At 41.8% G+C, this 27198-nt stretch overlaps 1 protein-coding gene across 3 annotated transcripts in view; it reads right to left on the bottom strand.

Annotated features, from left to right (window-relative positions):
- The window catches only part of LOC128879995 (uncharacterized), a 119899-nt gene that overhangs the window by 55701 nt on the left and 37000 nt on the right, over nucleotides 1–27198 (bottom strand). For all 3 annotated transcript variants that reach the window (XR_008457730.1, XM_054129599.1, XM_054129598.1), the window contains exon 2: nucleotides 23755–23783. The gene's annotated coding sequence lies outside the window, so the exon portion shown is untranslated. The remainder of the gene's footprint in view (nucleotides 1–23754; nucleotides 23784–27198) is intronic.

The following is a 27198-nucleotide window of genomic DNA, read 5'->3' on the forward strand; positions in this document are numbered from 1 at the left end:
TGTAGCAGCCATAGATGCTCTAGTGGAAGTTACTCCTGAGCGGTCGCGAGCAGAAATATTTGGAGCTGGGGAAGTATGCATCGGATAATTGCCTGGTATGTTTATAAAGTATTCCATTTCATTCATTTTATTCGTTTCAATATTGGAATTAAATTTTCTGGTACCCTCAATGATCCCTTATATTTAGAATAATAGCAGAATGTAGCTTAGAATGTACGTGAAATATTTAAAACACATTCAGGGAATATAGAAACAAGATGTAAGGAATGGGAGAATAATATTCGATTAAGTAGGACAAAATATTTATTAAATATTTCTTTCAAATATTTATAAATATTTATAATATACAAGCAGGTTTCGGCACGGCTTCGCCGCGCTAAGAGTGAGTTGAATTTAAATTTTGATCTTAAAATAATTTTAACTAATGCTAACATTTAGCGTAAGGCGAGTTGAATAATCTATATCTTTTGTTTTTTGATTTGATGTATACACGTATAGACTTTCTGGTGTCCCTAATATGTATAGATAATACGTACATTAGATGTTAAAAATTCAAATAAAAATACTACGAGCCGCCTCATCAACAGGTATAAATATTCAGAATATTTTTACTCTTGTTCTCCATGATTGAGACGATCAGCAGGTTATCGAGAACAAGTTATCGTTAAAGTTGGCGTTCCGGAGACGGTTACACGAGCGTTAGAGTTTCGCTGGCAGTGGAATAGTCGGTAGGAATCTTTATTCAGGGAGCCCCCGTTTCATCCCGGTGAAATAAATCCAGGAAGAGCGAGTAGTCGTTCTCCTCGCTATTTCCTCGGAAGAAAAAGTCTCCTCGAAGGTTCCCCCTCCAATCTCTGTCCGGCGCTTCGATTTCCGGGGGCTTCCTCGCATCCTGTAGAACCTCTCGTCGACGGATCACCTGGTCGAAACAATCGAGGAGGGCAATCGACCTTTTCTCCAGTGAATAGCAACAGGCTATTTCTCCTTCGACTGACGCGCACTCGAGCTCCCCGTTCGTCCGTCATCCGATGGCATTTTGTCGAGTGCCGGTGGAAGAAACGAATCGACCACCACTACGGGGGAGAAGGTTATTTCCGGTAAACGTATCCTGGTATCGAGATATCTGTTCGCTCTGGCGGCGCATGGATCTATTTTCACTGAGGTCTTCAAATGTGCAATTCTTTTAAGTTAAATGTTCAGGGGATAGTTGTTTTTATGAATCGATTATTAGGGTTGCAAGTGAGTTTGTTTAGATAGTTGAGTTTGTTTTAGGTACTTGAGAAGTATCTGCTTTTAGTAGAATACAATATAGAAAGATACAAAGGTAAAATAGAAGAAGAAAAGGCACAAGAACACAACTCACAAGAACACAACTCACAAGAACACTACTCACAAGAACACAACTCACAAGAACACAACTCACAAGAACATAAGGGCACAAGAACACAACTCACAAGAACATAAGGGCACAAGAATACAACTCACAAGAACATAAGGGCACAAGAATACAACTCACAAGAACACAACTCTACAGCTTCCAAAACCTCCACCAGTGTCCTACTTTCTCCCCAACCTAACTCGAGCCTACCTTAATAAACATTGGGCGGTTCCACCGCAATTCCTCCCCATAATAAGCGTTTCATTTGGGATTCAGCGAACCGCGGAGGATCTCGTTAACGTTTACGCGCGGCCAACGTTTCGACCCCTTCGTTTCGCGTCCACGATCGTTACGCGACCGCCAAAAGCTCGAGTACGTAAACTGGCGCAGGTCGGTTCCTCAAGGGTCGCGCGACCTTGACACGTAGCCGACGCGCTCGCACCGACCCTATTCGCATTCCGCGTTCTCCGTGGACGTATACTAACGTTTTGAATTATACATGAGCATACGGTGGCTCGAGACTGCGTACACATTTCGCAACAGCGAATTAAATGGTTGCAGGGGAGCTGACGACGACACCCCTAACGGCGCTCCATAACCTTCCGTCGCGACGAATCGCGACTCGGCCCGGACGAAGGATTCCGAACGACGAAGCATTTCTGTCGATGCTGCTAATTTTTTTCTTCGCTTGTAATAATTTTGAAAACTTTTCAATGTGACGATATTTTGTGGGAGTTGAAATGAAACGTAAATCATTGATCGAAGATACCGTTTTTAAAAGTTACAGCGAAAAGAGGAAATAATGTTTTTCGATGACGTTACATTGGATTAACATCGGAATTACAGCGGTTTAAAGTAAAATAAACATCGAGTATTACCGCTCCTTCTTCCTCGGAAATAGCTCGCATTAATTCTCCGCGAAGCCACTTTATCTGTTGAATTTTACAATTAATCGCCTCCCACATTAATTTTACACTTTATTCTTCCAATGAATCCTGCGCTATGTGTACGATTAACTCGGATTTGTATTAATTCCTCGCGATTCAGGCTTACCGTGCACCGTGATTTTACGCGAATGCTTGTAGTACAATAATTCGTTGTAAACCGAATTTAAGTACCCTTACTTGTAGGTTCATGAATATTCCAGGTGAGACGTGCTTGAAAAAGTTGGAAGTTTATCGCAGTCATACGATGGCTAAATTTACATGGCCGAGCTTACGAGCGCGTGCATGTAATATTACACAAGTGTATGTATGTATAGGTGTTTACAGACGCGCTGTCCGATAGTGTTATTTCAGGACGGTCGCATAACCACGCGACGGGAACTAATCCATCTGGATAATTAATCCTGCGACGGGAACACCTGACGTCGTCGAAACACCTGAGCGTTTCCCTCTTTCTTAAGCGTCGCGTTCGTGTCTGATTGGACGAGTGAAAACATCGATGGAACAATAAGGGGAGGGGCTGGTCTCGCGTCTTGACGACAGAACGCGAAACTAACTCGCGGAATGATTAACGAGGCCCTGGGTCGATGGAATTCGTGCCAATCAGACGGTGGCCCGTTATCATCAACTTATTCCGTCGGAAAGGTAACCGTGTTTTCATTAACGCCCTGAAACTTGGACGGTTCAGGGAATATTAATAACACTCTTAAAACTTGGCGAACTTTTATGCGGCGTAATCGAATCTCGAACCGCCGCGAAACTCTCCGGTTTCCCCGCAATCTATTTTTGTATTCACCGTTCCCAGGGGTAGCTCTGTCTGGCCACTTAATAGGCTGACGTCTATTCCACTCGTCCGACCAGGAACAGGCTCCCTCCACTTATTGTTTCCGCTTTCTTTCGAATTTATTACACGACTTGGGCTAAAGCTTAAAGTAAATGAGAATAGATTATTTGCGAGAAAATTTGTTGGAAAAGCGGAATAAAATTATTTCGCGCGATACTTGATTTTTGGGAACCTTAATTTAGAGAACAATTGGATTTTAATTGGACCTGGTTCACGCATTTGGACGTGACTCGCATTTTTTACTTATTCCGGTATCGGTATTTTCGCGTTGTAATGGGCATTTTCGAAAAAGTTCGTGGCGTTTTGTCGCTCGATCAAGACGAGAATGCTATGCAGGCTTGCTAAAAAATATGTGGTATTTACGGACAAAATGCTCTATCAAAATTTTGATGTCAAAGATGCTGTGGTCGACCAATCTCAGAACGATGCGATGAATTTTTTTCCCAATATTTACCCAATATTTGTTCATTTTATACTTATACTATTTTCGGATTTCCCCGATGAATTTTTGACGAGGCGCGGGTGAAAATTCGCGGAGCAAACATGTGGGGGAGTTCTATGCGGAAAAACGGACCTGAAAGATGCAGGAGTATTCTGTGATACGAGACATCGAAACTTTGTGGAACAGGGATTTGCTAACAGACATGTCTGATCATTAATCACCCGCTTCTACTTGTATTTTGATCTGCCTTTGTAGTCATTGATGGCTTTATTAACCGAGTGTAACTAGGTACCTGACACTACGACAGATAGAGAGGTTAACACTAAATCACAATTACCGTGTACAAGTAGCAGCGCAAGTAGAAGCGGTGAGTAATGGTCAGACGTACAATGGCCCGCGCAGCCTACTCTCAAATTCGATTTCCGTGATAACGAACAACGGTATGGGGAAAAGTCGTATATATTTGTTACGGTTGAAAGAGTATTAATTATTAAGACCAGAGAATGGGAGTTATTGTAACAGCCATCGAAACAAACAAGTTAGTACTTCCTTCATACGTAATACAATTTCCAGAGATTGTCAGAACATAAATAAACGTAAGTCCATAATTTGATGCTGATACGTCCACTACTTGGAAATATTCCCAGGATTCTAAATCATGTGGACCCGTCTGCTTCTGCTTTTAAAATTAAAACACGAACGAAAGCGTGGTAAATGAAATGAAAAGAGGAACAGGATACGCGAATAAAAGAGGACACGAGTTTAATTCGCATCGTGTATAATACTCCCATTTTTCGGGTCTCTAGTTCGTGAAGACTAGAGCGAATTGAATTTGTCCAGCGGGTGGGATTTCCACGAACTGTGGCCGTGAATTCATCGTCGGTATTTGCCGTGGAAATCGTCCCCTGGACCTTTGCCTACTGGCAACGAAGAAGGCAGTGATTCCTTCCGTTTCAAGGAGCCGTTTCCGCTCGGACGAGCGCACCGGAGGAGCATCGGGCGAGCCCAGAAACGGAAATAGAAGCGGCGAACAAAAGCGTACTCGCGCGATCCTGTGGCTGCTCCCGGACGCGGAAGACTTCGTTAAGAATTGGCAATCCTCTGCGATTCTTTCGACTCGAATTTCGAGATGGACGTCCATTGCAACAATGCGACTCAATAGACAACAATGTCAATGGAAAACACGAACGAGGTTAACAGACTCGCTCGTTGGAAACAAGCTTATCTATAAAATGTTGGTTTATTATTAAATAACCGTAACAAAAATAAATCTAGTGTCGAGGGACACTGCGTCTCTCATAAAGGAAAGTTTCATTTCTGATTCCATCGTAGTCGGGCCTCTGTCAGTATTTGTGTTCAAGAGGCCAGTGTAAAAAACATGTGGCAGACCCAAGCCGTGATTTTCTCTTCTACGACATAGGCGTCGGTTTTCCTATGCGCTTTGGAAAAAGCTTTCACTTTTAGTTTGACTCTTGGGACGAAAAGACGTCCTTCCGCGTCCAAGAGATAAACGTTAAAACATATAAAGATTTACAGACTAAATATTTATTCTCGTATCCAATCCCATAATCCGATATAAAATTCGCCAATGTGTCTTATGGCTTCGAAGATTTTACCGGGAAAAGTGAAAAGAATTTCAACATTTTTTTAGTTGAAAAACCGAACTTTCACGAAACGCTTTCACACCGCTGTATATTCTTTCGGACCAGAGATAGTAATTCTTGGTTATCGAGTGTTTGTGACGTATTACGTGCCGAGCTTGGAATCGCGAAAGCATAGGTTTTTATCTTGGAGCGCTTTCGTCGAAAACGCAGCTCTGCACCTGGGTGCTCTGCCGCGGAATGCGCTGTGATTTAGTATCTAATCGTATCGACTTTCCTGTCGCAGGAAAATAAATTGCGTTTCCGAGGGAATCGATTAATAATTACTTCGCCTTGCCAATATCTGGATCAACGTGACAATTTTATATGAAATTAGTAGTTTTGTTGGTACCAGCGTTCCATCGATCAACATTTTTAGCTCTTCAGGGTCCTCTTCGTATTTCACAAAGAATGTTTAAGATAATAGCCCACTTTTCAGTACAGTGAAAATAAAAGAATATTATTAATCTTAGCTCATCTATTTTCGTCTGTTTTTCTTTAAACAATTGACAATTTTATATGAAATTAGTAGTTTTGTTGGTAGCAGCGTTCCATCGATCAACATTTTTAGCTCTTTCGGGACATTTTAGGGTCCTCTTCGTATTTCACAAAGAATGTTTAAGATAATAGCCCACTTTTCGGTACAGTGAAAATAAAAGAATATTATTAATCTTAGCTCATCTATTTTCGTCTGTTTTTGTTTAGAGAGTTATCAAGTTTCGCAGAGTTTCCCCTTTAAATAGAGCCATTTCAGCCGCGTATCTCTTAAATCTTGGCGAAACAAAGCGCGAAGGGGACACTGCGCTCTCGGCCCTGGGAACCAATTCGCAAGTTTCAGCGAACTTTCCAGAAATTATTGTTACCGTCGTTTGGACGATGCCGCGGTATGACGAACTTCCTAAACTGCTTTCAAAATTCGAACACATTTGTCAATATTCCGAACGCGGACGTAATTAATCACGGAGCAACGTAATGCACGAATGAAATAAAATAGTAATTATGTTAATAGCGAAGACGAATATCAAGGCTCGCCTACACACGATAACCTTTTTGAAAAACTGTAAGCTTAGGGTATGAATATTATAATTTAAGTCCGGTATCATCAAGTAGAAGTTTATGATTAATAAGTTAATTATGTTCTTTCTTACTTCTTGTACTCGATTTCTATAAATCTCCATTGAGATTTAAAATCAACTAAAAAAAAGAAATAGAAGTAACGAATACTTATTGGTGTTGCAATCAATCCGCATTGAATATCGTAACGACGCGCTCTGATCCTTTTTTTTAGATTTCGTTTCACCGCGAATGACCCCATTGACCTTGAAAGAAGACGTGTCTGTCCATCGGGAGTCGAAGCAACGGTTAAGGATCGCGTTAATAGCATCGTTTGCGGCACAGCTCGCTTCAGAGTCCTCTTCGAGTTCGACTATTGGGTTCTAATGAACGTTTGGGCAGCTCCCCTCGATCGACCTTAATCGATCCTTATCGCGTTCGATGGCTTTCTCATGCTGGTCAGTATTCGAGTCCAGAATTACGCTACATCGACGGGCTGTCTCCGTGAGTTTGGAGGGCGGAACAGTCGGACCCTAATAGCGACTGATTGGACGGAGTCGAGGATTAGTTTGAGAACGTCAGGGAACTCTTCCCTCGGAGTTCATTCACGATGGAATTCCAATTACGGTAATCCCTGCTTTTCAGTCGCAAACTGTTCTTTCTGACCGTTCGATAGAAATCAGCATCAACAGAAATTTTATTATATATTTGCAACAGTGATACCGTTTGGGACGGTTGAAGCAAATTAATTATAAATTATCCAGGCATCGAGATCGATTCTTCGTAGGAAAAGAAGTCGAAAAGTCCTTTACCGTATCGCTATCGGAGGCTTCGTTACCGAGATATGAGCGTTGAAAGCTCGGTCAGCTGATCAGTCAGCTGATTGCGCAGGCCACGCCTTCCTACGCGAGTTCGCGCGCGCGAAACTTGAACTGCTTGTATTTCGATAACGAAGCCTCGAATCGCAAAATGGAAAAGGACTTTTCGATTCGTATCGACACGAAGAATCGATTCTCTATGGAGCGTTTGTTAATACCCTAAGTGTTTTATACTTTCAGAGCAACTAACTGTTTATGTTAAAATAATAACGATGTAAAGATTAATGGGAGACTTAAAGTTGTAAGGGTGGGTGCTCTCGGTAGGACGACTAAATCTAACACGTATCTAAACAAGAACGTTGCCCATCGACTGGCATCAACGCAGGCTCGGTGCAACGACGCGTTCCCACAGGAAACGAAAATAAATGCGAAGTCCCCGGGGTGCACGCGAATAGAATGGCTAGGCGAGGCCTGGTTGGAGTTGAAGCGCAATTTCCAGCCAGCTTGATGGGATAAAGGGTCGTCGTGACGTCTGGATGTCTGCGCGCTGCCGTCCTCCATAGTAATCGCGGAGGCGACGGGGTCACGGGAACGAATCCCGTCCGTTGGCATAACTTTTCGTCGTCCAGAGCTCCGCTAACTTCCGTGCCGGGCGTTTTCAGTTGGGAGATCGAGTTACCGCACGCCACGGGTTCCTGAAGCTTTGCAACCCAGTCGGCGAAACTAGCTTCGCGCCGGACTCGGCGATAAAAATAAATGACACCTGGGCTCGCGATCGTTTTAATTTTCCCAAGGACTCTGACTCCGCAAGTGGAGCTCCTCTAGGTGCGACGACTCCTTCAGGGGCTTCGTAAGACGCTTGTGAGAGGATTCTATCTTACGGAAGGGTTGATTTTAAATATCATGCTTTCGATGGAGATAAGAATTCTTGGTCATTCATTGTATAGAATAACAGGCGTAATAATAATTTAATTAATTGGCTGATCTTTGAAAGCTTGAATTATATAAATGTAGGATTTGGAATGACCGAGGCTGGCGAATAAATTAGACATGTGAGAAACTTGTAAATATAATATAATTAATGATATAAAATTGAAAAGGTATGAAAGAAAGCTGACGAAACACGCCCATACGTACCACTGTTCACCGATCGAAACATAACCTTCCTTCATAAATTCAATACATTACAATTAATAAATGACACAGGTACAGATTTCTATTCTGATTCCCGTTCGAATTATTTAAATCCATGCGACGAATTTTTCAACGAGTTCTCAAGCCATTTACACCATTATTTCTGGCATCGAACAAATGTCGACAAACCTTCGCGATGAATCAAAAACGAGTTAAATAAGAATCGATTTTCAAATTTATTAATGGGCGAAGAAATGCTGGATGTTCGACGCGAGAAATTCTAGAGAGATAACACGATAACCGAGCAACTTATTCAGCAACTCGATGAAGTTCCGCGTACATGGAAACGTTCGCGATGAAATCGTCAGAGCGTAACGCCGAGTTAGTTAGCCCGAAATGTCTGGCGGTATGCCGACGGACGAAAGCTATTGTGATGTTTTATGAAGACAGTGATGCCGTCCAGGTAGTGTGATTTATTATCGGTGTACTGTAACGCCAATTTCACGATAACGTTTCTGTAACGCAGAGCCTGTCCGACGGAGTGACGTTGACGCGAAACGAACCATAATTCGGTCATCGAAGCCATTGCCAGCCGGCCAGTATTGTGTGCTAATTTCATTCGCGAGCTACTTGTCCGTTACGCGATACGTTCCTTATCGAAACTCGATATCGATGAAATGCATTAATACTTCGTATATCGCAAACAGTAGTAACGGGAATCATTATTATCGATATTACTACTTGGGATAGATCACAAGTAACAAAATGTCCCTGTTTTGAATGGGGATGGTGAACTATGTATACAATTTATTTCAGTATAATAATTACACTAGTTTACAAAATAAAAAAAAAATGTAGATTCAATGCCACAATTTTTTTCTTATGCACTTTGGCCTGCTAAACTCGAAGATCGCAATGAATAATTTTTCTAAGGATAGGTTTTTTTTAAATGAATTTTCGAATCTTTTTTCGATTCTTTATATTATATTATATCATATTAAAGGTAATCGAATTTCCAATAATTGCTTCGTGCGTTCTATATGTAAACAATAAGAAACTGGACATAATTTGACAGTGGCTATTTTTACATGGCGATGGAAGAAATGTTCGTGTTCTATTTCAGCCGAAATATCGAAGTTTTTCATATATATTAGCCCGTAATACTTAAAGTATTCAACCGATTGGAATACAATGTTGGAAGCAATTGTTGGAAATTCGATTACCTTTAATATGGCATCTTGCGCGACCCAATCGGATGTTTCTAACTCGAGATATGGCCTAAAATGTGAAGGCATCTCAGAACAAAAACAAAAAAAAATTCAAAAATTTATATAAAAAAACCTATGCAAAGAAAAATTTTTCATTGCGATTTTCGAGTTTAGCGGGCCAAAGTACATCAGAAAAATTCTTCTACGCACCAGTGTTATTGTTCATACATCGCACACGAACTAAAATATATCATTGATACGAAGTTTATTACAATGCAATAATTATAATCTCTCGTTGATTTTCATATTTCTTTTTGGAGCGTTTCAGCATTATTATCCCACGTGTTACACATAACAGAAAAGTCAACAATTAGCACGAATTTAAACAGATTTCGATTCAGCCACGGGAGACCAGATACACCTCGGATCGTTTGCATACGAATCAAGGGAACATAGGGTAGAAACTATGAAACTCTTGCGACCTGACGAGTACACCGGGGGAGTCAAGCCACGCGTATCTCGTACGCGTAATAGGGAAAGCAATGAATGCAAAATTAAGTTCTTGTTTAGCTTTCGCGATGAGGAATATTAATAGGATTTCGCGGAGGGAAAATTTCATCGGGGGTGGAAAAACAACGCGACCCAATAATAAAACTGTGCTCGGGACCGGGGTGAGAGGAGGGGGCGGTGGGTGTCGATCCGTCGCGCGTGGAATATCAAGTAATTGCTCGGCCAACGGTGGAAAACAGCTCGTCGTTTCACCGAGAACGATTTAAGTATCTGTAATGCACGAGGCAAATTTATGCCGCGGGAATTGCGTTGCGTTTCGCGGTTACAAATGCGAAAATTCGGCGAGAAACGTGCGACGAGCGCGATAAACTTGGTCAGACAGACGTGTGCGGGCAAACGTGGTTTACAATCGGCGCTAGCGTTTTCCTTTTTTTTTTTATGAGACCGAGAGTAGAGAAAATGTACGAGAGGAGATTTTAAAGTGTTATTCCAAAGGTTGTCAGTGGTACGAACCTGTATGTAGTCAGACAGTCGTATACAAAATGGTTTAACGTTTATGATAGGCGTCAGTGTTTGTTTAAGGACAGTTGATGTGAGATATATAGAAAATTATAATACGTAAATATGTATATACATCCTGAAATATTAACCTCAAGAGCATGTCTGTGTAAGTAAAACCAACCAGTAACTGGTCAGACATATCTATACTCGATGGTATTCAATGACTGCTTCTCTTTAGCTGAGCGTATAACAATATCGGAAAAATTAATACAAGGATCGTAAAATTCAACCACCTTTTAACATCGCACTTCCATAATTGCAATTAAATTAAAAATATATTTACTTTGCAGAGTACAACGGTTTCCTGTTCTACGATATTATTTCTTCCGTCGGGTTACTTTTACTCAAAATATATATTCCCTAAATTTCGTTGCGTACCGAAAATATCGTTTTAGTCGATTTGCACGTCTTCAACCGTTTGAAGTATAATAATGTTCGAGCTATTCCTCAGCTAAATCTCGCCCATCGAATTAAGATTATAGCCAGCGTTCCCCGGCCAATTTATTATTCGCGTGCGCCTCGAGTGCTGACAGCGCTGTTAGGCTCGCACACACTAAGAACGCTATTACCGCCAGTGAGCCCCGTGGACAAAGAAACCGGTGATTGCTCTCCCTCTCCACGCGATGCTCTTTCATGGAACTGAACGCCGGGATCAAGATAACGCGGGGTAGGAACGGAGTCGAAGCGGTCCTCGCCAGCTGGAAACGGAAGAGGGGATTCGGGCACTCGCGATTGTTGCTAATTGCGCGTTAAGTTAAATTAAACTTGCGTTAAACGTTTCCATAAATTTCGACCCCCGCCCTTCTGGCCCATCCGCGTTTCGTTCGCTACTCGTCCAACCGCAACTCGATGAATAATTTCGCCCAATTCGCGGGCGAAGGGATTCGTTCGTACGTCATCCTGTATATTTATTTAATTTTATTATTAATGAGACACCTAGGTATTTAACATAAAAAAATATGGGAGCCTTCGTACAAATTTTCTCTATTCGTTTATATAAATAATTACGTCAGGACGCCTTGCGGTGAGTAGGACGTAGGTAATGGAGACGAGAAACCAGAGAAAATAAAGCATAGAGTATAGAGTAGGGACTGGGGATTAGGGGTTGTATGTAGTATCGCGTAGGGACCGAGGGGTAGAAAGTAGCGAGTATAGAAACGAAGAATAGGGAGTGGAAGGTAGAGAGTGGACAGTAGAAGACCAGACAAATTTTCTCTATTAATTTATATAAATAATTACACCTAGGTTAGATCAAACATAATGTAGTATCCGCGCCTTCCATACTCGATAATAAGGAGTCAAACGAGAACACGAAACCTAGGGTACGGGATTGGTCGTCTAGGTAAAGCGGTCGACTGTGGATCCAAGGATGGTGGGTTCGAATCCCTTTGCCTTATTTTTCATTTCTCCTACGATAATGAGAATTAAAGAGCATTGTTTTTTTATTTTCTTCGAATTTCTAAATTTCCCAATTTAAATTAAACTTCACATTTATTCTTTGAAATAATACTTGAAGTATCCTTTTCGCAGACCATGGACGTCCCTGAGCGGAGACACGTTTTTCCTCGTAAAACACTCGTTAAGGGAGGCTTGTCCAGACAGAAGCCAAGGGGGATAATCTGAGCGATCGCTCGGGTAAATTGTTGCTGGTCAGGTCCCAGTTGCGTGGGGGTGCACGTTACCTTCTTAATGGCCACCCTCGCCCCCACCGTGTGATACACGATATTAATCTGTCTGCATTAACCGTAATACACGACGGGGGTTCGGCACACATACAAATCGCGCTTAGAGTTGGGGGCGAGTTCGTCGTCCCTGGCTATTACGTACCCGACGCAAATTATACTCCCGAACGTTCGGTCTCGCGTTCGACGCGATACCGAGTTCCAGTCACCAAGCCAACTCGTAACGTGCAGACCGTGCAGGGATCATGCTACTGATAATTTTCCAAGGTTTCGTTAAACGTGGCTGTCGAAATTTCTGAGATTGGAAAGCGCAGAGTAAAGAGAGAACTGTATGGATGATATTATACATGATACGATACACGAAGATTATTAGAAATGTTAAAGGCTATTCGAGATTAGGGAGAGAACTTAAAATAGCGTTAGGTTGTGGTGGAATTATCAAGATATCTTTTTGGGGCTTGATTTCTGGGTTATAATGTGTTTCTAATTATTTTGGTATATTATATCGTGAAATTGTGTTAGAAATTTTAGCTGGTAATGCGTTATTCGTATTATTCATATTTTGTTAGTGTTACTAATTTCTGATCGATTGGAACCATTGGCCCTGCTTAGAGAATATAAGTAGAAGCAGCGAGCAATGGTCAGACGTATGTACCTGTAAAGACTCGTTTGACTCGTATACATTATTTCTACTTGTGTGCCATTGATTCTGATATCTTGTTACATGTTTCTGCTATATCGTGCCATTTTTTATACACTTAGCATCAGTTTCACTGGAAAACCTCAAACTCAAGTAGAAACACCGATTATTGGTCAGACGTGCATATCTGTAAAGACTCGTTTGACTCAAACACATTACTTTTACTTGTGTGCCATTGATTCTAATATTTTGTTATATGTTTCTGCTACACCATGCCATTTTTTATATACTTAGTATCAGTTTCACTGGAAAACCTCAAACGCAAGTAGAAACATCGATTATTGGTCGGCCACTTTTTTAAAATCCGTTTTCTCAAGAACGAGGTTTGCTACGAGAAAATTTTATATCACAATTCACGTGTATCTTTACACGAAGAATCACTCCATTGTATTTATACGACCCCTCCCACCCTCACTTAGTATCAGTTTCACTTGAAAACCTCGAACTCAAGTAGAAACATCGAGTGTTGGTCGGCCACTTTTTTAAAATCCGTTTTCTCAAGAACGAGGCCTGCTTCGAGAAAATTTCATATCACAATTCACGTGTATTTTTACATGAAGAATCGCTCCATTTATTTATACAACCCCCCCCAATCTTGTGTCTAACTCATCCCACACAGTATGCAATATTGAACGACGATTCTGTAAACAGAGTTCACTGTTCTCCAAGTGAAACGCTCGAAAATTTCGTACAGAATTGCACTCGATGCGTGCGATCGAGTAATCAACGAATCCCTCCGCGAACAGTTTTCTGTCCAATCGCTTAGATAACCGATTAAAAACAGAAGGCACCTTGCAATGGGATAACCTTCTTAACGGTCGAGCTTTATCGCGCATACGGGATGAAATACGATCCGTGTAATGGCTTCCGTAGCTCCTCGCCGTTAGTCTGAACCTACTTTCGACTTCATCGTCGATTCCAGACCACGTTGCGGCTCCGTGAGTCGCACGTCCCGCCGAGATATTGAGTTAACGTTTAACCGGGGCTCTTAGACGTACGGGTAATTAGGGAATTAATGAACCAACCCATGCACAGGCGCGAACAAACTTTGTCTAATACCAAGACCACCCCCCCAGAAACCTGGAATTTAACAAATTTTCAGAGTGCGTAATTTTTGTTGGTGAAAATAAATTTATTTACAAGAGTGTTAGGCCGATCGCGCACGACGCAACTGATTCGAAATTAGCGTTGCAAACTGTTTGCGCTCTTTGTTTTACCTAGATCCACGGTCGCATTTAATTAGTTTAGAGTGGTTTGAAATTGATCGGTTGCACCCTCGTGTGCGATCGGCTTTAACGTTAATAACGATCCTAACGATATCAACGATAACGATAACAATGATCGAATATCCACTACGTGTAATTGTTACGTACAATTATTATTATTATTATTATTGATACTGTCTACCTAAATCTCTGCACGCTCGCATGAAATTTCACATGAACATGAAATCTCCTCGAGGGATGCGAAACGAGATGGCCGTGAAGCGAAGGATATTATCCGCCGGGTTTGCGTTGAAGAACGCAATGCACGCATTGATCCTGCTGACGGTGCTGCTGTTACCGCTACTCGCGGCTCCGCTTTGGCCTTGTAAATTAAGCTCTATTAATATCTCAAGCACGCCCGGCCCGCAGAGTTACCAGGAATTTCAGCATCGCGCGTGAACCAACGCACACGTGCCCGTGTTATTGAATTTCCTTCCCATCTACTTAGTATTGTAGCTGTAGTTTTAGTCGTTGGATTCGGCGCCAGCGCGCACTTCCGGTGTTGGGTATCAAAACACGGCCACGGTTACGCGTCCCGTCATTTACATAACCATCGACGTGACTCGTTCGCCGTCGTTATCATCGACATCGTCGTTAATTTGCGACATCCTGCATCGTTATCGTCATCCATGGGGGACCATTCTCGTTATTATCGACAGCAAAATAAGATGGTAATCGATGGTAAATAAGAATGTGGATGTTGACTATGGTGGTCGTATTTGAGTGGGTAACGAGGCTAATAATAGTCTTTGTCATTGTTTATAATCACGACGTCATGGTTCTAGTTATCGTAGATAATCGTCAACACCATTTTCATCGTCATCGTCTCAATCGTTGTTGTAGCGATATCGTCGCATCATCTATCTTCGTTTATCGACATCCCTCGTTTAAATTGTACCAATTTAACCCTTTGCGCTCGAGAGGTGACTCTCAGTCACATTTTAACGTGATGCAGTAACTCGAGGAGTGATTCTCGGTCACCACCACGTTTGACGCAGTGAATCAACCAGCAATAATATTTGTGTAAGTTTAATTTCATTAGATCTCGAAGTGTCAATAAAATAATTGTTGAAGTGGTAAGGGAAGTCAACCTAAGCTTAGCATTTCTGGCAATAGAGTGCTAAGAAAGCATCTCGAGTTGCTGGTAGATACCAGTAAAAAAAAAGCACCGAGTGCAAAGGGTTAAATCTTTTTACTTAAGAAGAAGGTTGACAGAGTAGACAGTAAAATAATAGAGAGCGGACAGTAGAAGGCCAGAGATTAAACAAATAGTGAGTAGTGAGTAGTATGTGAATTAGTAAAGTTATTCAAACACGTCAGCTTTTCGCGTGGTGCCTCCTTTAAACTTCGCCTAATCGCGCTACCTTGTCTCCTTAATCCCGGTTACAGCATCGCCATCCCACGAGCTTCGTAACTCGTCCCCCCAGACGTCGAATTGCCGTGTTTAACGTAATCACCCGGTACGTGGCGCCGTCGTAACGCGGTTTCGTCGTTAATTTCACGACTTCCGTCGAGCTAATGCCCTCTTATTCCGGTTTTAGTACCGACGCTCGCCTTAAACCGACGCCACCGGAAGTTGAACGCACCCCGCGATGCTCGCTCGATTTCCCAGCCGATGTTTCCACGAATCGTTTACCTGGCCCTTCGGCATCTACACGAAACACCAGCTTTCGTTTCGTACTAGTTCCATTCACGAAACGACCCGAAGAAGAAGAATTCGTGAAATTTTCACTCGGCTATGATGACTTCAGCTTCGATCGATCGATCAAGTAAATATTAGGCGGGAGCGAAATGTCGCAAGCTCGTATCGCGTGCTCGAGGAATCAAGGTGGACCTCGTCGGCCTCGTTTCCCTCATTTCCAATCAGATTCCTATTACCGGATTAGTACGAAGGATCAAGCGTTTTCTGGCGGAAAATCGAGCGGAGGAATTAACTAAAGTTTGTCGAGTGGCCTCCGAATGCTTCTCGAGATACAGCTGAAGCTCGACGTGCACCGAGACGAGGAGCGCTCCAGGATTTCGGTTGTCAAGATATTAATAAGCAGCTGCTTGCCGAGAGTCTGGGATCTACGCGATGCTCGGGTCTGGCAGCGTTACGTGTTTTATCGGTCGCGAGTTCTACGTCGGGACGCTTCGCGGTGAGTAGAACGTGGGTAATGGAGATGAGAAAATGGAGTATAGAGTATAGAGTAGGGAGTGGGGATTAGAGGTTATAGTATCGTGTCGGGTAGTGACCGGAGGGTAGAAAGTAGCGAGTATAGAAACGAAGAATAGGGAGTGGAAGGTGAAGAGTGGACAGTAGAAGACCAGAGAGTAAACGAGTAGAGACTAGTGAGTAGTGAGTAGCGAGTAGAGAAATCAATGTATCTTATCGTACAGAGTAGGGAGTGGGGATTAGAGGTTATAGTATCGTGTTGGGTAGTGACCGGAGGGTAGAAACTAGCGAGTATAGAAACGAAGAATAGGGAGTGGAAGGCGAAGAGTGGACAGTAGAAGACCAGAGAGTAAACGAGTAGAGACTAGTGAGTAGTGAGTAGCGAGTAGAGAAATCAATGTATCTTATCGTATAGAGTAGGGAGTGGGGATTAGAGGTTATAGTATCGTGTCGGGTAGTGACCGGAGGGTAGAAAGTAGCGAGTATAGAAACGAAGAATAGGGAGTGGAAGGTAGAGAGTGGACAGTAGAAGACCAGAGAGTAAACGAGTAGAGACTAGTGAGTAGCGAGTAGAGAAATCAATGTATCTTATCACATGTAACTTACGTAACGTATCGTATTGTACTTAACTCCACCTTCGTAGTAATACTCTTCCTACAACTACCGTCAATATTCTAATAGAATTCTAATTCCATATTCGTCGAGTACATCGATTCGGTTTGTCCATGTCTTCTCCATCGGCACACACGGGCGAAACTACGTTACTATCCGGAACGAATGGAGAACGACGTGGTTGGAATGCGAACCGGAACCAAGAACCAGAAGGGATCGCGTCGGGTTGTTCGCAATTTCGAAGAATCCGTACGCCGCCTATTCATCGACCAAGTGAATCGTTCCCGGATGGCTGCATCGTCGGACCTCGTCGATTCAATTTCGGCGTCGAGTTCCACGAGCACTCTGTATGGAAATACATTCGACTCGTTCGTCGGAAACCAGGCGAATATTCAGCCAGGAACAATAAAATCTTGGTTCCGATCGTCGTCGCATGACCGTACACGTAATTTACGCGGATATCAGCCGCGCGGTGCATACCGAAGCTTCATTACTTCGTGGCTAGGAATGTTTTATACTTGAATTTCGATTAATCCGGCGAATATTGCTTCGAGGATTTTTCTTATTAAAATTCTTACGCAGACGAAGTCCGAGTCACGAGTAAGAGGTGTTTGTGTGACACGAATTGAATAAAATTTAGAATAACAGCTTCGTTAAAGAAAATTTCAAAGAAATTATTTCTTTAACAAAGACTCGTTAAATATTCCTAAGACACAAATTGCCACCAGAGGTGAGAGGAACCGAGGCTGAAAGGCGTAGCAAAAATAGAGAGAAATGGACGTCAGGAACCAAGTGGCGTGTTGAATTATTCGGTTTAAAACGTGACAAAATTTTCTCGCGAATTAACTTTATTATAGCTCGCGAAGCAAGCACACGACGAAACGACAAATTCGTGACTGTTTCGTGTATTACTCTGGTTGAATATCATGCAGTGGCGTAAAGGGCGAATCTGAGACTGGCTAGCTCGAATTTCTGCGAATTAGAGAGAAATTTATCGCTCTCCTTAAATATCGTGTAATATTAAGAAACAAATGATGCGATATTTTCAAAATCTAATTGAATTAGATAAATTCGACAATAAAAATATTACGCAGGATTATGCCCTATTTTGCTGGAATACTCAGTATTATACCATAATTCGCTGTGCTATGTGCATCGATGTGGAGGATTACGTTGCATCTAGCTGCATTATGGTACGAGACTTTGTGTAACGTTGTATGATTTGGGAGTATTCTGTATCTTTCATTATTCTGACGTATAATGCTGAAATATTATGTAGAATTTAACAACATAATATATTGTTGAATTTAACCAGCGATACTTGTTGAGTAATAGTGTATATTGTTATTTTAAGGAGTGTTATTTTATTTCTGGTGAGATTTGGCATAGTTAAAAATATAATTACATAATAATCGATATCAAATTCGCAAAATGAAACGAGTTTAACGAATCACTTCGAAAAGCTACGTAATTTCGACACGGGTAGTGACAGAAAGTGTTGACCATTCAAGGTCGTTGCGCAGCTAACAAAACCGCACAGTTTGGCTGGTTGATTGCCCCATTTCCCGCCTTTAAGCACCGCATACGTCGCGCCGCTGTTTTAAGAGCAAAAAGCCCGCAGCTTCTCTGGATTTCGACCACCGACTCGAACGTCTGGGATTTCAGAAATTTTGCTGGTCGTCCTGCGCGCGCCATTGCCGAATCTAATTCCAACGGGAGCAACGAAACGTGTTCAGGAAAGTCTACTTAATTCCCACTCGGCTGGGAAAGTCTACTTAATTCCCGCCAGCTGTAATCTCCATATTCAAGCGTCCGCGAGGATGTACCTGGAATTAACGCGGTCTGGCCATTTTAGACGTCCAACAAAAATTTATTTGCGTATCCTTAAATTCTCTCTTTCGTTTCATTTGAAGGGTTCGAGAACGTCTTGTTTGTTTCAGATGATTCTGTTTCAGGTGGAGAGGTTAAACGAGAAGTTCATCCCTTAAACGAAGAAAATAGTTTCCTTCGGAAACAAAAACATGTATACATGATCGTTAAATATGTTCATATAGTATAAAGATAAATTAGTCATAATTAATAAACATATCCCTAGTAGCACAGAAATATTGGTTAAATATTTTTTCAAATATTAAAGAAATATTTTTTTAGCTACACTGTGTAAGATGAATGAAATATTTTTTTCGATATTGTATACATATACACAAAATATGAAACAAATATTAAACGAACACGAATTAAATGTGCTTAGAGTGTGCATGAAATATTTCAAACACATTCAGGGAATATAGAAAAAAGATGTAAGGAATGTGAGTTTGATATTCGCCCAAGTAGCACAAAATATTTATTAAATATTTCTTTTAAATATTTATATATATTTATAATATACTAGCAGGCCTCGGTACGGCTTGTTTACGCCCTCAGGGGCTGTAGCGGTTTTTGTAGCTACAGTACGGGCTTAGCAACCCCGAGGTACCCGAGCTAGAGGGGCCAGCGGGCCCCAATAGATAAATAGTAAGAAATACAGTATTAAAAGAACGCAGTTACGTAAGACAATGATAAGAAGAATGGAGATAAGCTAGTAATCAGTAAGCAGTAGCGCGAACACTTTAACATTTACCGTTCTGAAGCTGTCCCTAAACCAGAATCAAAAGAAATCATCCCTTAATTACAAATAGCGTTCAAGTAAAAATTTCGTAAGGTCTTCCTCGGGCTTCCAGAGCGGACGATTTTGCTTAAAGTCGAGGGTAACGGCTCGGTTCGATAAAGAACAAGCGGAAATAAAAAAAAAAAAAATATCGCGATCGATCGCGCCGAAGGAGAAGTTTCCACCCTTCCGAGCGTCGAATTTTAAAAGTTCACGAGACTTCGCGACCAGCAAGAACTTCCCCGCGGCCCAATATCCTGGGAACTCCATTAGTTACCTTTACACCCTCTTATCGGAGAGCTGGCAAAGAATTTCTAATTTGTTCGCGCTAGCTCGATATTACGCTGGATAGATTAGGTTTATTTTGGCGCGAAAATCACGAGACCTCGGTCAGCTGTCGGAAAGTGACGTCGCTCGTTCAAATAACCGGAGACATCTTGGTCGACTCTTTCACGGTCACATCCGACTACTGATATCCTCTGTGTACGTGTCCCTCGGTAAAGATAAATGCCGTCGGGTGCTCCGGTCCACTGGAGCGTTTCATTCTAAACGTGGGGAGAGTTTGTGGTCGTCTTCGGTATGTTTGAAAGTGTTTGATAGAGTTTCAAAAAACATTAGAAATATTTCATTAGCTTCGCATTTTATTCATTTCGTTTGTTACGAGATCTTGTGAATGTTATACGAGAGTAAGAAAAATGGTCTTTCAGGTCTCGAAGAATAGGAATTTTTTAACCCTTTGCACTCGAGGCCTCTTTTCTGGTATCTGCCAGCAACTCGAGATGTTTCTTAGCATTCTATTGTCACGAATGCTAAGCTTAGATTAACTTCGAAAATGAGATCCTTAATTTGAGATCTGAGAATCAGGTCACCTCTGCCTCGACTATAATCATTTTATTGGCACTTCGAGTTCCAAAGAAATTTAAAATCCAAAGAAATCTAAAGAAAACCTAGTGACTGAGAGTCAGCTCTCGATTGCAAAGGGTTAATATAACACCTGCTTTCAATTTCGATAAATTTTGTCTGCGAAGCGATAGGAAATCCATTGGGGAATTTTTCGAGGAACTTGTTCCATTTCATATTAATAGTTGGACGCCTGTGTTTCGTCGTGGATGCGCCTCTCAAGAATTTTATATCGAGGGTGTCTTATTTTCGCCGGCTGGATACTTCAGCTGCAATATAACTCGCTCAAGTTTCGAGCGCACTTCTCGCTTCGTTCCGCGGCTTCTTTTTTTTTTTTTTGTCTCCAGTAAAGCCACTTCTGGCCGCTTTGAGCCGATGGTAGTTTTAGAGGGTAAACATTTCTGCGGCTCGAAACAAAGAAATTCTTCGCCGAACGCTCTTACCTTAATTTAATATTGTATTAAAATTTTTATTTCAGGCGTATTCGACGTTTCATATTCGCAGTCATCGTTTTCTTCTCGAGGAAAAAATTTCCAAACGTGGAAGTGAAATAAATATTTACAAGTACAAAAAGTCAAAGATAAAGATACGCGTTATCTTCGACGATTCAAAAATTATTTGTTCAAGGGGAGGGAAAAACGTGAATAGACAATTATTTTGGTGAAATTTGAAATTTCAGTGAAATAATTTTCCAAGTACATTTTAGACATTATTTTGCATTAATGTTTGAAATATTTAACTTGAATCATTTCTGATCTATTCAATGTTTTAACAGAAGGGACCAACATTCTTTCTGCACGCATAAGCGGGCACAAAAATGGCGAACGCGATCGAGCCACGAAGAACTCGTTAGAGTGGCCATAATGGCCGTCGTTCATGCCGTAATGCTTAAGCATTTTCCTCAACAATGCCCGCAATTGACTTCCTAACTGTCCGTAGCCATTTCTGGCTCCCTTGGTCCGTGTAATAGGCGGATCGATGACTGGGCACGGGAAAGTATCCTTTTCGGGTGAACGAAGAATGATGGCATTAAACGCTCGTTATTGCCGGACAGCCTTTGTCCCTGGATTACGAATAAAATTTCTTACTCCGAATCGTCTTTCAAGACGGTCGAATGCCTTTGCGAATCGTAAATCTCCGATTTCATACCGGCCATTATCTCGTTTCTTCGATTTTCGATTCTCTCTTGATCCACCTTTTTGCAGGCTGCGAAATGCAGGTCGCACAATGAACGAAATTTCACTCGATAATGATTCTATTCCGAATGAATTAAGAATCAGTCTTTGGAGGCTTATTAATAATTAATCCGTGCCTTTTTCTAGATCGCAAAATGAAGGAAATTTCACGGGATAATGATTGTATTCTGAATTAATTAAGAAGCAGTCTTCGGAAGCTTGTTAACAATTAATCCGTGCCTTTTCCCGTTTCTGAAAAGAGGATAAATTCTCTCGATCTAATTTCGATACAGGTTGATACAATTATCGTGTCCACGGCGGATGTATACAGTTGGTAATGAGACGTCATTTACCAAGACCAATGCCGTATTAAAATTTATGGTAATTTATTCCGCGATCGTGAACAACTCGTGCGCAAGAAGGCGCGCGTTGCGCGATTGTGTGTTCGTTATCGTCGCGTTTCGTGTTTCGAGCCGGGTTGCACTGGCGTGGACGCGCTAATCTGATGATTTTAAATAATCACGAGAACAGTGACACGCGTAGCGTTCATTCGCGAGGAAATTACTCGGTGGATATCTGCTGTTGCTAATGAGCCGAATGCACGCGTCGTCCGCGTGTTCGTCGTCGGCTGCGTTTAGGCTAACGGGTCGTGGTCTTACGAGATGGACGTTCGTTGCGGAGTAAGGTTAAGGGTAGATGGTAGAGAAAATAGGAGATGTGAATGGAAGGTGTGAGTGTAGGAAGAGAGGATTGAGAGTAGAAGATCGGATAGCGAACGAGTAGAGAGTAAAAGGATTTTTTTTTTCTTGCTTAATTAAGAAATTACAATCAATCCTCGTAGAGAATTATAAGCAATTAGGTTAGCGTGTTACAGTGGCATGGTTTGTAAGTTTCAATTACTTACATTCTAGAATTTACTATTTAGTGCGATTACAATATGCGAGTCTGTATGCGGTTAATTAAATCTATTGCAAAGTTCGAGAGGGTAGTATCTTTTCAATCTACGTGCGCGAGCTGTAGTAGTGTCTCTGAGTTGGGTGACAAGAGGATTCGGATGACTAGTGAGTCGTGAATTATAGCGGTTGCTGTATCGTGAAAGTTCTTCTTGTATTGTGGGCGTCTTTAAGTCACAATGAATTATTTCAGTAAAAGGATGTAGAATAAAAATACAGAGGGGTGAGAGAATAGACAGTAAGCAAGTGGAGTGTAGTAGAACGTAGACAGTAATGAGTATTGAGTAGCTCATACTGAGTAGGGATGTTGAACGTAAAGAGTAGAGAGTAGAGAGTAGAGAGTAGAGAGTAAAGAGTAGAGAGTAAGGAGTACAAGAGTAGGTAGTAGAACGTAGGCAGTAGCGAGAATTGAATACATCATGGTGAGTAAAAGTGTGGAAGGTAAAAGAGTAGAGAATAAACAATAGAAAAGTAAATAGTCGACAACTTCTACCAAATTACACGTTCACGTCCACGTGCACGGAAGAGTTTGAGATACGCTGTCGTATGGAACCTAAACCGGGCGAGCGACGCGAAAATGTGATCGGGCCGATCGTGTCCCTCCGTCGAAAGCGAATCGATAATCGGATCGACGATCGGATAACACGGATTTGGAGCGTGTACACGAATACGCGACAACCCTCACAAAGGGAGAGAGAGAGAGAAACGGGTCGAGCCATGCCGAGATTCTACTCGAGAGAAGTGCGTTCGTGTTTGTGTTTGTCGGGGAAATCTGCAGCTGCGCATCCGCGCGGACTGAAATTGGCATTCATGGAGCACTGGTTCGAAAAATGTTCGACATTAAAACGGCGAATATTCGTTTCGTGGAAACGGTACAGTGTGTTTTACGCGCGGGGCTATGGTGCGTGATGTAGCTGCGTTTATCGGTGAACCCGAATTCGTCCATTTCGAGTCAGTGGTTGCCAAACATCGTCGTGTTCAACGAGATTCAACGCTGCATTGCCTCGTCAAAGTCGTATCATTTTTGGTAAGAATACTTCTTGTTATCCAACAGCAGATCGTAGTAGAATTTTTAATTTATTATTTACCGACGAATTACTACCGTAGCACGCAATTTCAGTTAGTTCTCTTACCTTACTGCAAGTTGACGAAAAACAGGGATCTGGAACAGAAAAATGCAGTTGATAATCAACAGATTTATGTAAGATCAGAATGTGTAAGCCAGGATTCGTTATAGGGCGTGCGAATAATGACTCTGTGTGTAAATAGGAGTTTACTATATTTTCGATAGGTCTCGACTCCACGAAAGTCGATACAAGTCTGAACAATGTCAGAAAAATCCCCAGCCGTGAGGATACAGGACACCCTTGACGGTCCTAGTTATGTAATTATCTAATTGTTTAATTATTACCGGAATTAAGAAGGAAGTCGAGGCTAAATTAATTGGCTGCTCGTGGCCCCTTTCCCTGTTGTAATCCTCTCATAATTGTCTCACCCCTCAAAAAATCTTCAAACACCTACCATACTTTTACCCCACACCAGAACCACCAAGATGTTAAAAGCAAATAGTTGGATTTTTTTCTATGGTTGACCCAGATTCGTGGGAACCATTGGGGTTCGACAGGATGAACCTGTCCCTCGTTCGATATAAAGGGTGACATTAAATCGCGGTTCCATTTGGGTCTACGTCGTTCGGATCAGTCTACTCGCTACTCGAGCACAATGCGTATCGGCGAGCATCCATTCCGATCCGTCTACTTCGAATTCAGCGAAGCTCTCGGGTACAACAGTTTTCGCTTTGCGCGACGACGTTTCGAGCGTCGCGACGCGGCAACAGCTGCGAACGGGACACATCCATACGTCTTCTGGTGCGTGCTTTAGCTATCAAATTGAAGTCCACTTTCCTAGAGATGGACTATCTTTGCCAAAACTCGATAGAGGTGCGCGAAAACTGTTGAAACGATGCTCCGTAGTCGTGATCCACACCACTCTGAATCGAAGTCGCGCGTGTACAGGGAGTTGAAGTTATATTTGGGATTCAACGTAGAATCTTATTTCGAGAAATGATCTTGTTAGCAAATGGTAATTCATTAAAAAATGATACCGGTATTAGGATTTGATAAACGAATCAAAATTTTTGTTTTCTCTAAATAATGCTCTTACGCTTTTTAGAAAATTAGGGATAGCTAAATGGCTGAAGCAGGCTGATTCGTACGAAGCTGTAAACTGATGTGTTTATGTTACAAATTCTACTGTAAATGGTTCGTTATAAAAACCGTACGAATATTTATTGCTTCTATATTTCTGCAAATTTTTCGTATTTTCTTGTTAATTATATAAACTAATAACGCAAATTATATAAACTAACAACTGCTGTTCGGACTATATCTATTCTAGAGATTTCCGAGAATATGTAGAATATCATTGATTATAAAAAAAGAAATCAATAAACTACAATTTCACAAAAGTTTTTTAGGAAATTGACGGGGGTACGAATACATTCCAAACTCACTGTATATTCTTCTTCTGGTCCTGCCAAAGTAAAGCCCAACAGGTTTCGCTGTATCATGACGTGTCTGTCAATTTTCTGGAGGTGTCAACGCTAGGCGCACGGTCAACTAATGGCGTCTTTATCTTAACTTCAAAGTGATCCTCCGCGACAATGCAATCCCGATAGTCCATTACGTGAAATTTCCTCGAACGGCAGGCTTCCGTCGGCGCGGAAACCCTGGCCGTTGTTCCCGTTAATAATTATCGATCGGCCGTGTCAGAAGTTAAACGAGTAACCTGTGACTCCCCTTTGTGCCCGAAGGGTTGTGCTCGACGGATCGGATCGGCCCGATTGGTCGTGCGCTACCCTTCCGCGCCCCGATGAATATTTATTTCCTCCTAGAGAATTTACTGGAACGTTCGCGTGTTCCCATGCCTTACGTCAAAAAGTAGGATTGGGGTTGTTGAAGCGACATAAACCTATATTACGGGGAAAACTCTTGATTTTCACAAGGTGCCTCGAAACTACCCTTAAACCAGGCCTGGCCAACTCAAATAATTTCATGGGCCACTTCGATGACGCGTAACGATACAGTGGGCTACACTTTAGGTAAACATATAAATTAAAAAATAACATTAACATTAGGTTAAAAAATATAATAAATATACAAAATACCGCTCGACGACATTGTTCCACTCTCCTCTGTTACTAAGAGCGAGAATGTGTGGATTGTTTCTTTATTCATTTATTACATGACTGTATTCAAATTACAAATGGACGTTACCGATGGTTGCCTATGGAAATCGATTCATTCGGTAACATTTGGCGTTCGTAGATATCAGATGTAGAACTGGAGTTCGTAATCGCACTTGCACATTATAGCAATGACACGTGCAAATTTTTATTTAATCAATATTTTTTGCACATATACAACGAGAAACGCAAGTTTCAATAGAAATTCAAAATCACTCGGCGGGCCGCACAATTTAACGTGGCGGGCAGCGTGTTGGCCGGGGCTACCTTAAATGGTTAAAGTAACTGCGGGACTAAATTTTTGTTAAATTAAAAAATGTTGGTTTCCAACTTGAAGAATTTCTTTGGTACTATAGAAATATCCAACAACGGAGTCTTGTTTTATTCGAAACACGAAGTAACCGTCGCAGTAACGCGACGCGACGCCCGAGCGGATTCGGGATCCGCAAGCGTCGCGAAACGAGACTTTTATCTTTCGTTTCCACGGCTGCCGCCAGGATCCTCTCTAACGAGCAAGGGAAGTATTAATTTTCCACGGGATGAAAGGTGTAATTTATGAAAACGCTGAATAACGAAACACGGGGGAGGGTTGATTCAGTTTGCCCCGCTTTCGGACGGAAAGCGGATTTTAAAGCGCGACGGGAAGACCAGTCCGAAAACCGATTTACTCTATTATTCGCGCACTCGGAGCTGGGCGAAATTCTCACGTTGGTACAAAGTTTCGTGCAACAAATAAATGGCGAACAACTCTGTCGATCTGTATTTATTTTTCAATTAAAGTTTAGCGTCCCGTCAACTGTGGCTAAGGGTTCAAACGAATAAAAAGCTAACCGTAGCATATAAAAACATAAATGAAAATCCTGAACACTTTCTTTTTTTTTTTCCAATGACATGCTGAAATAATTTACGTGGAACTGAATCGAATAATTGCATATATAAATATATGTAAAAAGTTTGAAAACTTGGTCGTGATAGGTTTAGCGTTAAAATAGAAATGCAGTTCTTTTGACATCGTGTAAAATTAAAAGGGGAATAAAGGGAACAAATAGTAGAGCTCGTTCCGTTAGAGAGGTATCGTTACTTCGAACCGTTATAGACGGCAGGTTCGGTTGGCTCGGGCTGAATCGTCAAACGCGACCCATCGCAGAGACGTAATATCTGCGGATGGTCTCACAGATGGCTCGCTTTATGTCTGCGAGAGGGATCGCGCGAACGATACTCGCGCTCGACGCTTTGACGATTCGAGAGTCTATTACGATCAAGAACCACCGGGCAGAAGGTAAACTCGCCAAGTTTGTCGGTCGTATTTCTGTTCCTGGCGCGCGGAGCATAG

This window comes from Hylaeus volcanicus, chromosome 7 (genome assembly GCF_026283585.1).
Source record: "Hylaeus volcanicus isolate JK05 chromosome 7, UHH_iyHylVolc1.0_haploid, whole genome shotgun sequence".
In the NCBI taxonomy this organism is placed as follows: domain Eukaryota; kingdom Metazoa; phylum Arthropoda; class Insecta; order Hymenoptera; family Colletidae; genus Hylaeus; species Hylaeus volcanicus.